Source organism: Aplidium turbinatum, chromosome 17 (assembly GCF_918807975.1).
Source record: "Aplidium turbinatum chromosome 17, kaAplTurb1.1, whole genome shotgun sequence".
Classification (NCBI taxonomy): domain Eukaryota; kingdom Metazoa; phylum Chordata; class Ascidiacea; order Aplousobranchia; family Polyclinidae; genus Aplidium; species Aplidium turbinatum.
Window position 1 is genome coordinate 3,405,774 of NC_137488.1, and position 14,093 is coordinate 3,419,866.

Sequence of the window (14,093 nt, forward strand, 5' to 3'; positions counted from 1 at the left end):
TGGTTTTTTAAAATGGCTCTTTGTTTTAGCTTGAGGCTGCCGGCTGTTGAGTTTTGTTTGCCGGCTGTTGAGTTGAGTTTTAAAAAACCACTCACTGACTTCAACACCATTCGTCATAGCACATGACTAGGGAACTGTGTTCCGAAAGCTAGTGTAATTTGATATTGCCAAAAAGAACCCGCAGCATCAGGCTATAACAGATCGTTTGAATCTACACTGTGAAGTAAGCAACGATCATGCTGCTAAAAGCGAAACTCATTCAACTACATAAATGTCATGATTTATTTTTTTCGACCCTTAACACGCAGAGGAGTAAGATACGCTGATTTAAATCATTTTTTCCTGCTGTTAATGATTGGATGCAACACGCCATTGTTCACGATTACGTGATCTTTATACAGCTTTGTCATAATTTAATTTCGTTCATTTGGAGATGTTTGTTGTCAAAATCATTTTTGGCCTCCCTTTGTTTCCCTTTCTTTATTACTATAATGTTATGTATATTTTGTGTGTTATGCATGTTATTTCTATGATTCATGTACAGATTCTGCAAAATTAAAGATGACATAATTTATTTATACTCATGGTATACATTACATACTGACTTTTCTTGCATAGTAAGCCTGTGTAAATTTAAAACAAGCTAATGGTAGCCTACTTTGTCCTTAGTAAAGACTTGTTTCATTATCTTACCAAACATTATATAGCAAAAAATACTTAAAATTAAAATTAGTTGTATTGTTTCTGATGTCGTACAAACGCTTTACCGCTTCAACAAAACAAGCTTTTTTTTCTATCCTAATCGTTACAGAGCTACCACCTTAATGTTCACTCTGTATATTTCATTGCATCTTGTACGGTTAGATCTGTATACTGGATGTGTAACAGGAACCTCTTCTCACACGTTGTATTCCTAGTCTTTAAGTTTGAATGAGTCCTTGATGTTGCCACTTATGCTACATAAAATTTTGAAAAGGTCGATTACGTCACTTGCATGGCTAACAAGTTCCATGCTCCCGTAGCTGTCGTAATGGTCCACCTACCTGCATGTCCTACATCTAAATTTTGCTCTTCAAGGGAACATTTTTGCAGTAGACTTGCTTCAAAAACACGTCTGTCACTTTCTTAATTGAGCATGCCTTACTGTATATTGAGGTTCGAGACGTTGCTGAAGCTCTTGTTGAAACCTTGCTTTGTTGAGTTGTTTCTTTGAATTCCACACAAAATACGTTTTGATTAACGAACAATATACTCTATAGTGCGCTTTTTATAAAAACCACTTTGTTTCATAAGCAGTTGCAATCCAACTGATATCGTCTACTGCCACGTTAAAGGTTAGGAATTGCTGTCGTACTTCACATTACAATTCAGTTCAAAAAAGCTAACAAAAGAAATTTAATTGAACACTGTGAAAATATCACTGAAAGTTTTCTTCTTACGAAAAGTCCGCAATATTGTTGTAATTGGCTTAGAAATGCAAAACAACAAATAATTCTATCCAAGTAGTTTGAAGACGGTTACAAGTTTACTCACAATCATGCCAGATCAAAATAATACATTTAAGTTACTCAGGTGCTGGCAAGAGGAAGCATAGTATTGGTCGGAGTCAACAGACCCAGCAGAGAATCCACAAAAAGTACAGAGACCGTTCTAGTCACTGAGAAGATGGTCCCGTCTGCAAGAGTGGTGGCTTACTATCTCAAAAATGACGAAGTGGTTTCTGATTCATTTTGGTTTGACGTACAAGACCGATGCAACACGGTATGACGTCATCAAATAAGGCTGCCCGGACAGCAAAATCTGCCATTTCTACATTGATTCAACGTCTGCAGACGTTTTGAAAATTAAAATGACGGATTTTGCTGTCTGGGAATATAGAACTTCATTCCGAAAATTGTCCCCATCAGCAACATATGCAGGGAAAAATCTAACAATGAAGGCTCAATGTGATCAGGTTTGTTAATTGTTGCAAGCGTCTGTTTGTCAAACGTGTTTTTATCATTATTTTTTACAGAGCCTTGCTATTCGTGTTCCTGAGGTTGCTTCGCCTGGTGAATGCCTTATGGTAGAGATTAGAGGTAAGCCATTAAATATCTCAGTTGTTGGACTTGATCGCTGATCAGAAGTTTTTTCTGAATCTTATTAATGTTTGACTTATATGGTTGTTGTTATAGTCGGATCGGAGACATAGTGAGTAGAGTGAGCTCACTATATCCCCGAGTCGGATATAAAACAAACTGAATCAAACGTAGGCGTCGGGCGACATCATTTGAAGAGCGCCTCTGGTGCCAACGTCGATGTTATTGTGTGCCAACTTGATAAAAATCTTTTAATAGAAAACTTATTTATATTTATCGCAGGTTAGTTGGATGCTGGACAATTAAATGTTACGTTTATATGATTGAAAAACATGAAGTTTACAATTTATCTCATCAATTAATCTTTTGGCAGAAGCGTTCATTTAAATGATTGTGTTCACTTCCATCATCATCATCACGTGCCGTCTTCGATCCGAAGGTTGGCTGTCATTTTCTTCCACAAGTCACGTTCTTCCGCTACACTTTTTGTTCCTCCGATGCTTGACAAATCAGCCGATTTACACTTTCAGGTTCGGGAAATGCTTTGGTCAGTGTTAGTGTGGTGGATAAAAGTGTTTCCTTTCTGAACAATCAGATCGGTCTCACTTCAGAGTATTTCTTCAATAAAATGGAAAGCTATGATCAAGGTTGCGTTAAGAACGGAGGTAGTGATGGGCCAGGAGTGTTTTTGGTAAGATACAAGTTATTATGAAGACGGTCATAAACTGACACTTAGTGTCACTTAATTATTTATAAATTATAATAATAGTACGGTAGTAATAGCATTAAAAATAATAATGGCATCCTTTATCTATCATCACTTTTGTTATACAAACCCTACTCCTGAACTCTTCACAGGAATAAACATTTTATTTAGTTGTGATTTTTAGTAATTTGCAAAGTATTGCTTTCATTGTAAAGTATTGCTTTCATAGTTTGCAATTGATTCAACAGCATGATACGCTACTCCGCTGTAAAATAAGCCAAATTTTTACATGCTGGTTCAGGTGAAAGTCCGCAATGTAAATTGAGCTGTGGTGCGTTTAGATGATTCTTTATGACTCATCATAGTCGTCAGTGATCATCCCGTTTGCTTTCATGTAAAGTTTTTATTTGGTGGTATAAATTGATAACATTTAAATCATAGTTCTATATTCTGCCGTGGTAGACAGGTAGACATTTTCTGATTGAACCCCATAAAAGTCAGTCATGTCTGATTAACAAAACGTGGAAATAAGTGTAGGTTATCACCTGAAACAGCTAGCAGTCGTTTGACTTATTTTACACTAGAATCATCTCATTCATATATTTTACAATTGTTTGTTGAAGCCGCATAATTGTTGCAGAATGCTGGACTTACATTGAGTAGCAAGTCGAACCCTCAGCGAGTTGTTGAGACGTTAGATTGCGACGACGACGTCAGAAGACGTAAGAAACGTCAAGCAGGTGAACCCCAAGGTGACGAACCACATGCTGGTGAACCACAGGAAGAAATGAGCACTATGTTCAGCGAAGTCTACACCAGTACGTTACAAAGTAGTTAATAGATTTTAAAGCAATTTTAATTTCTCCTTCAAAACAACAAGTTGGATAGACTACAAGCTTATTGTGCGAACCCTATAAAGAGGGGTGGTCGTATACAGGCCCGGATTTATGGGAGGCATAGGGTGAAAGTGCCCCGGGCTCCCTTTTGAAGGGCCCCTCGACGTGGAAAAAATGTGATTTTGTGTTATTATTTTTTATCTTTCATCCTTTGAAGCTTCTGCAAAATGCTGTGCAGTGCTGGATTAAACATTTTTTTGACCCCGATCTAAAAGTGCCCCGGGCCCCCCATCAGCTAAATCCGTCCTGGTCGTATAAATATTGCTACAACAAGTCTTGATTTATGCTTTGCTTTGCTACTGATGTTGTGTTCGGTTGGCACAGACAGGATAAAATAATTTAATTTCTAGTTGTCACAAAGTGCAGTCAATGCTGTAACTATCTTCCTTTAGTTGCTGCTAAAAAAAACTCTATGGTCATTTAAAAAGCTGACTTGCTTTGTTAGCGATAGGAGGGTAAGGTTATTGTTGTGTTTTTACCTCATTCAACCAGAGTCATATAAAGATTTTCTACTTGTATTTTAATTCGCAAGAAAGAAACTGTACTGTAAAAAGGGCGTGTCACCAAAATATACTTGAATTCAAAACGAGAAGCGCTGATTAACAAAAGCAGGCGGATGAATACTAAGCAAAAGAGAAGACCTGAGGGAAACGAAAACAAAGTACATCGTTGCAATGCAATTAAACCAAAATACATAACGATATGACGAACCACTTTAATGAGATTAGGCTAGAGATCGTGTCCTTCCATTTTTGATGCTAGTATATTTAAGAAGACCATGAGATGTTGCAATTGGCAATATTTACCCAACTAGAGATTTCATCATAAGTGTTAAACATATAGCAGCTGCGGTAAAAAAAAAAGACGATCAAGTTGAATTTGGTTATCCAGCTTTGCTATTATGAAATGTTTGTGAAAGCAGAAACCTCAATTTCAAAAATATCAATTTATTTAACAGCATAGCATCTTTTCACATATAAACTAGGTGGGCAATGCTTGCCCCCCTAGCCCTTTCTTTGCCCACCTAGTTTAAAACTAGGTGGGCAATTTTTAAGACTTAATTTTTGTTTAAGTTAGATCCAAATTTTATTCAAGTTAAAGAATGAATAGCTAAATGGAAAGCTTCAGCATACATTTAGAACTTATGAGCCTTCCTTTGACCTTATACTCATAATATCCTTAATTTTCCATTCAAGCAGATTAATTAGCAATTTGTTGTGAGTAGGCCTCAGGGCCTCCGAGAGAAATCAGGACTGGTCGGGAAACAATACAAAAAATGGGCCTCGGAAAAATAATTTTCAGCAAAAATAAAAGCAACCACTTTGTATCATGCGTTGCGTCATATGCTTTAAGCTGAACTTGGCTTTCCTCAGCGTACAATTGAATTCCTCTGAAATTCAAATTTAACTAGGCTACGTATCGTCAAGAAAAAAAAACTTTCAATGTGAAAATCAACAAAAATCACTCGACTACACTTGCAGCAAAATTGCTATTGTTGCTCACTATTTTGTATAGAAAAACTTGTAGCCTGGTAGGCCTAAGGTCGTATGGTGTGCACATCTCATGTGCGTTGCAAGGATGTGCTGTTCCATATCCACCACTGATTTGGTGGTTGAGCACTCATTTCTTGACCAAGTGATCGATGTCCTGAATGTTGGATTCGCAGTGTGAACATCCAGGGTTGCTGAGAGTAGCCTACCCCACCTACCAGTAGGCTATCTAATGTTTGGGCAGTGCGAGCTTGTTTGCTGATGATCTTGTTAGCTGTGACACATTCTTGTTTGTTTGTTGCGTGGAACAGAGCCGTTGTTGGGTCGGTGATAACGGCTTCCTCCCCTTGACAAATCTACGTGACAGGCCAGTAGCCAAGGCTATTGGTTTCGATCATGATGCTAATCGAATTTGTTCTAACGGGTAATTTTAGTATAGAAATTGTATAAAAAATTGTAAACACACAATACAGGCATTGAAAATAGCTCAACAAATCATTCAATCCGTTTCGGACCTTTTGCAATGCAGCGTTACGGATCACAGCATCTTTGAGTAGAGATGATGAGGTGGTGCGTTCCGGTTTACAGCTCAGTTAAGTTTACTGTGTAACTTTCTTTCGAAAGTACCAACTTATTCAAAATTTCATTATTGTAAGGGATAACCTTTTAAAATTTGTTCCACATGCCCGCAACGACACATCAGACATACGATGATATTTCCATAAAACTTCAACCTTATCGGCAATATGTTTGAGTTTGTTGATACATTTGTTAATAAACTACCAACAGCTAGCGAATCCTTTGCAACATAGCACACGGTAGAATAAATATCATTTGTATGATTGAGCTGGTGAAGTGGAGTTGTTGGATAATTCTGTCCCCAATAAAAGAAAATTCTTTTCATTTCATAGTTCCTACAACAACTTAAGTTTGCGAGTAGCCAAGTCCAGCCTACTCTTTCCAGCTTTCTCTAACTTTGATTCCATTTTCCTATAATTTCATTCAATTCTTCTGATTGTCCATTGAACAGTTCTGCCAGTTCTTTATCGCTATATGAATTGATTAGTCGAGTGAATCTCGTTTGGAACTGCAATCCACATCGTGTAAAGAAGCATAGATTGTAAGAAGCTCAAGTAGTCAACTTGGACTATGGGACAGCTTTCTTTAGAATTTCCTATCTGGCCGAGTTACTATCGAAAAAGACATAGGCTAAGCTTACAGTCGATCAATTACTCCTAAATTGATATGACATCTGGACAACACTGTAGGCTACACTATGAACTCCAGCTAGATTTAAGCAATGCCATCCATCAGAAAATAGGCAGAAAGGTTTACTTCCTTTGATCTTGCTTGAACATCGTTCACCTTTCCAGACACCTTTTCCAGACATGTTAGATCAATATGCCTGGCGAACGCAGTTTTTGGAGTCAAGATTCAGTTGGTCAAGCAAAAATAGGCTACACGCTTAACAAAATCAGTTTCTAAGTTAAAACAACAGAAACTGTTCAGTGATACAGAAATCAATAGGTTTAAAGCAGCATATTTTACGCCTTAAAGAAATTTAATATAGCCTACCTCAACACGAAAACGATTTGTTCTTGATTGTAGCATTTACAATGATCGAAAAATACTTGAAACATTTCACTCAAAATTTATTCATTTTTAAGTTCATACATTTTTATTTTAAGAGCAAAAATGGGCCCCCCTCAAAAGTGAAAACAATAAAAACTACTCGTTTTTCCTTGACAATGTTATCCTAGGAGGAAAAGTTGCCCGACTTCCTCCCCTCTCGGAGCCCCTGGTAAGCCCACCTCAAATTTTGTGTGAGATTCTAAATGTCTGAATTACCGAAGTTTGTTTCCAGATTTTCATCAAAATAAAATACCAGCTCTTTAGAATGATCCAATTTGCAAAGATTCAACTCATTATAATATCTTATCACTTGTATTTCATAGATTATTGTAGTTGTTTCTTTTTACTTTAGTACAAGAGACCTCTGCAACTAAATGTTGCTAGATTAAATTTTATTACATTATTATTTATAAAATGTTGTGGGCGGGCATGAATATAGAAATCAATTATGGGTCTCAAAAGTTTAGTCTAGGTATAATATGCCTTTTTACCCACAATTTTCCTGAGAAATCTACATTTTTAAGCTTACATGTTTTACGCTCGGGAAAAAAATGCCCTTTTTCCCATCATTTACGCGCGAAAAGTGCCCTTTTTAACATAACTCTCGCGTTAAAAGTGCCCTTTTTTGAAAATTTGCCCACCTAGTCCCAATTTGTGAAAAGATGCTATGTTTAACAGGAAGAAAACTCAAAGAATGTAAATTGAATGGACAGTACCCGAGAATGTCCCTGGATGATACTTGTGAAAATCGGATGGAACGTGCGGCCGAAAACTTTGACGCGTTCGTACCAAACTGCAGTGTTGCGTTTTTTACAGAATGCAAGAAAACTGAAAGTCAAAGGTACTGTACATTAAGAAGACATGAAGAATTTAAGAACTTGTAATAGCGCTAACATTTTAGCATCAAACGTTTATTTAAAAGCAAGTTTTTGCAAAATTTTAGAAATAAATATGTTAAGCCTCAAGTTTCAGTCACAAACTATAGGCCTATTAGTGGGGTTCCATGCCTGTGCATTTTTTCAATTTCATTTCAACTTGATGGAAAAGTTTTGTTTTTAGTACCAACTTGAAGGTTAGGACCTATGGAACAATTTTGGTTCGAGTGTCAAGCTGTCAGATGAAAAAAAAACAAAATGGCCGCCAAAAACCAAGATGGCGGCCGATTTCCAGATTTTTTCACATTATGCCTCGTAACTATTATATTATTGAACCTAGAATGGTGATTTTGGTCTCAAAACCTAGGTTTGTATGTATGAGTAATTCAGTTAAAATAAAATAAACACGATTAGAGCAATATGTTTTCTTATATTGAGTTAAGTTCCAAATAAATGTGTAACAATCTTGTTAGTTCTGCGTTAGAAGTACGAATGACTGCGAAATAGCGAAGCAATGCAGAGTTGACCAGACAGTTAGTCGAAGGCACGCAAGAATGCCAAATTTCTACATCAATAGGCTACAGATTCAGCTCGTATACTGTAGTTTAGGGCAGTTAGGGCAAAACTGTCCGCACCTAAAAGATGTTTGGCACGCGAATAAGTCATTAACATTAGCACATAGCCACATAATTCGAAAACTGGCAGGCTGCGTTCAAAAGGTTGCCGACCCCTGGTTTAGGGTCATGCAGCAAACTCAATTATAACAAAAGGCTTGCAAAATTGCTCGAAAAAACTCCTCGAAACAATACATTCAATAAGAAAATGGCTAACAAATTAACGAAGACCCATATGTTGAAATAATTGTATATTTTATATACATGTCAATTGTCAATATTGAAAATTGTTGTGTAGCCCAGCTATTTCTTGCATGTGCACTTGCACTGGCGTGTGCATTTTAACTTAGTCTTTACGCATTTGCACCGAGAGCAGGTAATTGTGCAAGAGCACTTCACATCTAGATGGAACACATCCTTGGCGAGGGGCAGCGTCGTCCAAATGGGAAGCAGCTTGCCGTCCTCTTCCTTCCACCTATGGTCAATTGGGTTCATGACAAGCATCATGGACATGTAGGCTGTTGCCCAGATGCTTGCTTGGAAGACACTTCTTTTAAGATGTTGATCCAAAGCATCACTAGTTGGGGGAATTCTCTCCACGTCCCTAGTTGTCTGTGAGAACAACTTCATTCGGACGAGGTCAACATCATTGTCCTCATTTGAATACAATCTACAGACAAAGTTTTTTTGCCACTTCCTTCAACCTTGGGATGTTTGGAATAGAGTGTCGGCAATAGTTGCAAATTGCTCCATAAGGGATGGAACTTCGTACATCACCGCGCAGCAGGATCGCTTACCTTGAACTTGAAGGAAGTACTGACTGATCCAGTGAATGTATGGAAAAGGGCCATGGCTTTGCATATTGCCGTGCCTAGGTTTATGGCAATAGTAATCAGGGAGATCATTTTGGTTCTCTTTCCCGCTTTGAATGAGATCCAAATTTATGCTGCCGGGTTCAGAGCCTTTATGCGATGAAAGTTACTCAGAAGGATTACGACAACATCTGTGTCTCCAGTATACACCATCCCAATTGACGAAAATTGGAGTGCGTGGAGGAGATGTAATAAAACACGCGTGTCAGCTTCCTCATGGTTGCATTGATTCATTGGTGGACCGTTCCCAACATGGTGGACTTGATAACCTGCAGTGATGTAGACATTCTTGTCATTTGGGAACTCTTCTTCTGTTATCTTCGACAGGAATGTGAACAGTTCCTTCTTGTTATCAACATTCGCTAGAAACTTCTGCCAATTTCCTGGGACTTTGGCGGTACCAGATACGCGCTGTCGGATGCCTGTTCCTTGTTTTTCCCTTGTGCCTCCTTTGATTGTCAGTGCACGATACTGGTCCCAGACAATGTTTACTCTTGTCGATCGGTTCAAGTCATGGCGAACTCTTGGGCAAAATACCTTTTCGAAGTATGAATCAAAGGTCTTGCCTTGGACAGTTGTACCAGGAAGTGAGTGTATCAGTACTCCACCGTCAATAATAATGAAGTCGTAAACATCTGGCGCAAGTAACTCCTCGTCGACAGAAATTGCGCTACTTGCACTAGCTTCCGTGATATATACCAGCAAATCTGACTTGGTACAAGAGTTGAGGGACCTTTCAGAAGACAACGCAGGTGGGTATAGGGAAGATTCGTGCTGAAAAAACTTCTCCAAGTTCCCCCCACGGCTGTCTAATACAAGAAAAGCTTGCCCAATAAGCTCTGCGTGACATTTGAAGTGCTGCATTTTCAGCTTAATTGCTGACTTTTTTTGTGTTTTCTTCTCATGGAAGAACACTAACTTGTTGCGCTTGATCGGCGCTGTAAAAGGTGTGTCATTGGAGTCAAGCACACTCTGTCTGAAGTTATTGTACTGCTCTTGTCCCAAAGACTCAAATTTATGGACAGATACAGTAGCAACCGCCGACTCACACATCTTGTCATCTAATGTAACCATGTCTCCACTGAACTCCTCAAAAGGATTTCCACTGCTCAGCAACACCTCCATCAGGTTTTTAACATGGCGCAGAAATCGGTGCTGAGATGCACATCCTTCCTCATGATGAGGGAATTCTTCTTCATCATCGTCGTGAGCATTTACACCACTGAACTCCTCAAAGACACGGCTGATTTCTGGGCCAGTCAATATCCAGCGTTCTATAACATGTCACGATTCTCAGTGATACCAATAATGTCACCAACTCCTTTCACCCTTTTGTTGGCTTGCTCGTGTGCTTGATCGATAGGTAAGGATGAGAAACGGTGATTGCTTTGATTTATTGTCCAGTGTCCCATATTAAATTCTGCCTGGATGCTAAGTGGAAGACCTTCCAGGTCTCGGATAAAGATTAGAATCCACCTTGCGTAATTGTGGTGGTGGTCACAGCGGTAAACCATAATCTCTTCGTGGGAAAATTGTAACATAAAGTTCCCGGATCCGTTCGTCTGTATGTAATGACCGAAAAAGAAACACTCCTTTGAAACGTCTATTCAAATTTGTATTTCTGTAAAATTAGCCACCTGGCTGTCGAAATTGGATGTAACGCCGTACACCACTAAAACTTGTCACTACAGAACAGATTACTTAGATAAAAGACGGAAAATTTGTCCAGCTAGCAAGCACCAAGCAAACAGTTAAACTTGCGACTGACTTCCAACAAACAATTTTACGAATGACTAGAATAATTTGCGATATCTCAAATGCACGTAGACAGTAACTGTGACGCAATAATGAAAGACATTGTCACGCAATTCAAACCGTTGTTCAAAGGTAGTGATGCAATATTTCATCAGGTCTTACGACCGATGGTGCAATATTTGGACATTTTCTAGCAATTTCCATGACGTAAGATGCCAGCTAGGTTAAGTAGACCATAACGGTTTTTATATGACGTTTGATTTGGTGAAAATTGTCGGGAACAGGTGGTCTAGAGCAGGGGTCACCAAATGGCGTCCCGCGGGCCGCATGCGGCCCGCCATGGCATATCGCTGCGGCCCGCGGATGGTACCAGCGTACAAGTATAACCAAAAATACTTTTCTTGAGGAGTCAATGAGCATCCCAGCTAGAAATTTCACGTGTATTACACGTAGATTATACGTACCTTGGGTCGTGTATTATACGTTAATTTTAACGTATAATACACGCATATGTGTCGACACTATTTCACGTGTATTACACGTATATTTGGTGGTGGATTTTACGTGTTTTACACTCGCATTCCACCTAATTTCCGCGTATCTGACAACACTAATACACGTGTTTTCCACGTATATTTGGCGGTGGATTTCACGTGTTTTACACTCGCATTCTACTAAATTTCCGCGTATCTGACTACACTAATACACGTGTTTTCCACGTGTATTTGGTGGTGGATTCCACCCGCATTCTACTCAATTTCCGCGTATCTTACAACACTAATACACGTAGATTCTACGTACCTTTGGTCGTGTATTATACGTTAATTTTAACGTGTAATACACGTATATGTGTCGACACTATTTCACGTGTATTACACGTATCTTTGGTGGTGGATTTTACACCCACATTCTACCTAATTTCCGCATATCTGAATTCAACAATTTAACACCTGTGTATTTGTTATCTATAAAACTTATGCGTATTGTGTCACTGTGCCATTATTTTTATCAATTGCAGTATAGATCGTCCTTGTTAATAACTGCAACTATCTACGTATTCAACTTCAAAAACTACACATCAAAGAACATTTATTTATAATGCGAAAACTACTCAAGTATTAGTGTTTGTGAGTGAGGCCGTGATGGTAATGTCGTCGGCGTAGAGACGAGCCAGCCTACACGAGGTTGGAATGTCAGGTCAGCAGGACCAGGTCTTGCTGCAAATTGGCTCACTACCCCCCGTCCGGCTCGCAGAGTTGGTCCTGTTCCGACATGATTTTCTTTTCATTTTTCTTGTGTTTCTGAAAAAACAAGAACAGTGCAAACAGTGTACTCGGGAAGATAACAATGCGTTAATCAAATAAATAAATAGGCGTAAATGACAACTCCTTAATCGCTGATAAACGTTGTTATCCTTACCTGTGTAGACCCTTTGGGAATTAAAAAAAAATCTGTGATTGCACCAAAAAGTTCAAATAGTTTTCCGTCTTTGTTGTGTGTAAGCCAATATTCTGAAAAAGAAAAGGTATTTATTAATCTTTCTTTTTATCATTAATAACATTAAGCAAAGATATTTAGGCAAAGTATGTTTATGATGTACCATGTCGAAAAAATAAAAGAATAAATGAATTTGATATACTTTGGTGTATTACAATACATATCTTTAGCTATTTAGCAGTAGTTGTATTACAACCAAAAAATATAACATAAAATAACGAGCGCTTACAATTGATGTCAACAGCTAAAGGTTGACACTCTATAGATTCGAAATTGTTGTCAAAGGGAATATAATGTGGCTGATGTCTATTGCGGCGGTATCGGTAAAGGAAATGAAGTGTTCAATGCAAGCCTCTTTGTCTGATGTTCTTCATCATCATCACTATCTAAACAAAAAATGTAAAGTTTACAGTAAATTTCAATTACAACGAACATGTTTTCTGTGTAGTATCTAGCATTAAAAAATCGGCCTGGTACTATTGGGAGAATCCATTTCGGAGACAGCCTTTTTCGGAGATTTCTAAAATCCCAGAGGGGCATATGTATATTGAAAGGAATTAGCTTATAATAGAGGTTATGTACCATAATGTCTCAGCGAGAAAAAAAACAGTTGTCAAACGGGGTTTCATGATTAATAATTAGAGGTTAAAAGAACAAAGTCTCAGCGAAAAAAAAGCAATCCGGACAGAAATAGGTCCAACACTGACTGCAAAGCAGTGTTCTATAATATTATATATAAGACAGCCGTGCTAGTCTATGACATTTCAAGTGATCAACGTAGGTACTAGGTAGCACAGTTGAGACTCGCTGGTAGAGAGACGCAAAACCAATTAATGCTTAAGCACAGCTATATGGTCAAACAATGGGTGTACTGTGAGATTGTACTGTACATGTGCTGTCACGGAATTGTTCTTAGAGTCTCTCCCTTAGCCAGTATCAACTGTGCTACATACGTTGATCACTCTCTACATATATGGAACTGTGTAGCTTAAAATTTTTGGGTAATAACACAATACAGGTTTGAACAATACTTATAGATTTACAATCACTAAAGTTAGATCGCAACAGTCTGTTTCCCCCTATGAGGGTTCGTCGGGAGGTATTTACTGACGAACCCTAACAGGGGGAACAGATATGATATGTTGATATCTTAGTTTAGTGACTGTTAATCCATAAATATAGATTTATAGAACTACATTAAATTTATAATCTCATAAATAAATTTTTCTAAACTACTTTAACAAGTGTGTATTATCAACCTACCCAATCAGAAGAACTTAGGACTTCTACTCTTCTCTTTGTACGTTTTCTGATGATCTGATCCTCTTTTTCCAAGTTCAAAGTGTAGGCCTATTCTTCTTTCTCCGACATAGCTAAAGCAATTTTATAGTCATCTGAAATATAAACATTTAGGTTAAACTAAATAATATAGGTTATCAATAGGGCCATTTTTATTTTGACCTAAAAAAATTTTTTTGACTTTATTTTTATCAAATTTTGACCTTATTTTGACCTAACGAAATTTGAGGAGGCCACAGTTCTTCCTTGAATTGATACCAGTTACCCAAACATAACATTTTGTCGATTTCAGACCCGAACGTGTTCAATAAAAGGGACTTGTTCAAAAAAATTGCCTTGATTGCAATGCTAGTTGTCGCTCCAATCCAGCTTGATAGCG

General features: G+C 38.0%; 1 long non-coding RNA gene across 1 annotated transcript; it reads right to left on the bottom strand.

The window, feature by feature from the left end:
- Positions 1-11,990: 11,990 nt before the first annotated feature.
- Positions 11,991-13,789, bottom strand: LOC145786120 (uncharacterized). The gene is made up of 4 exons (XR_014291278.1): positions 13,679-13,789; positions 12,645-12,801; positions 12,338-12,429; positions 11,991-12,219 (listed from the first exon to the last, which is right to left on the bottom strand). It is a non-coding gene; the product is annotated as an uncharacterized LOC145786120 (long non-coding RNA).
- Between the last annotated feature and the right edge of the window lie 304 nt (positions 13,790-14,093).